This window comes from Neopelma chrysocephalum, unplaced genomic scaffold, assembly GCF_003984885.1.
Source record: "Neopelma chrysocephalum unplaced genomic scaffold, ASM398488v2 Primary Assembly neopelma1_250, whole genome shotgun sequence".
NCBI classification, from domain to species: Eukaryota; Metazoa; Chordata; class Aves; order Passeriformes; family Pipridae; genus Neopelma; species Neopelma chrysocephalum.
In genome coordinates, this window is record NW_020897912.1 from 29,413 (window position 1) to 29,837 (window position 425).

The following is a 425-nucleotide window of genomic DNA, read 5'->3' on the forward strand; positions in this document are numbered from 1 at the left end:
CACCACAAAGGGGGGCTGAAACAGGACAGGTGAGTCACCTGGGGGCACCTGGATACACCTGGAGACACCTGGGAGAGCTGGGAACCCCTGGGACACTGAATTGGATACACCTGGATACACCTGGGCACACCTGGGATAGCTGGGAACCCCTGGGACACTGATTTGGATACACCTGGATACACCTGGGGGAAGTGGATCAGCTCCACCTCGTCCAGGGTCACCACAAAGGGGGGCTGAAACGGGACAGGTGAGTCACCTGGGGGCAGGTGAGAACACCTGGAGACACCTGAATACATCTGGGCACACCTGGGCACACCTGGGGCACACCTGGGGGTACCTGGGACACACCTGGGGGTACCTGGGTCACACCTGGGACACACCTGGGCACACCTGGGGGTACCTGGGGCACACCTGGGGCACACCCG

At 61.9% G+C, this 425-nt stretch overlaps 1 protein-coding gene across 1 annotated transcript in view; it reads right to left on the reverse strand.

Annotated features, from left to right (window-relative positions):
- Positions 1 to 425, reverse strand: part of SUPT16H (SPT16 homolog, facilitates chromatin remodeling subunit) — an 18,290-nt gene that overhangs the window by 4,804 nt on the left and 13,061 nt on the right. The window lies entirely within an intron of this gene.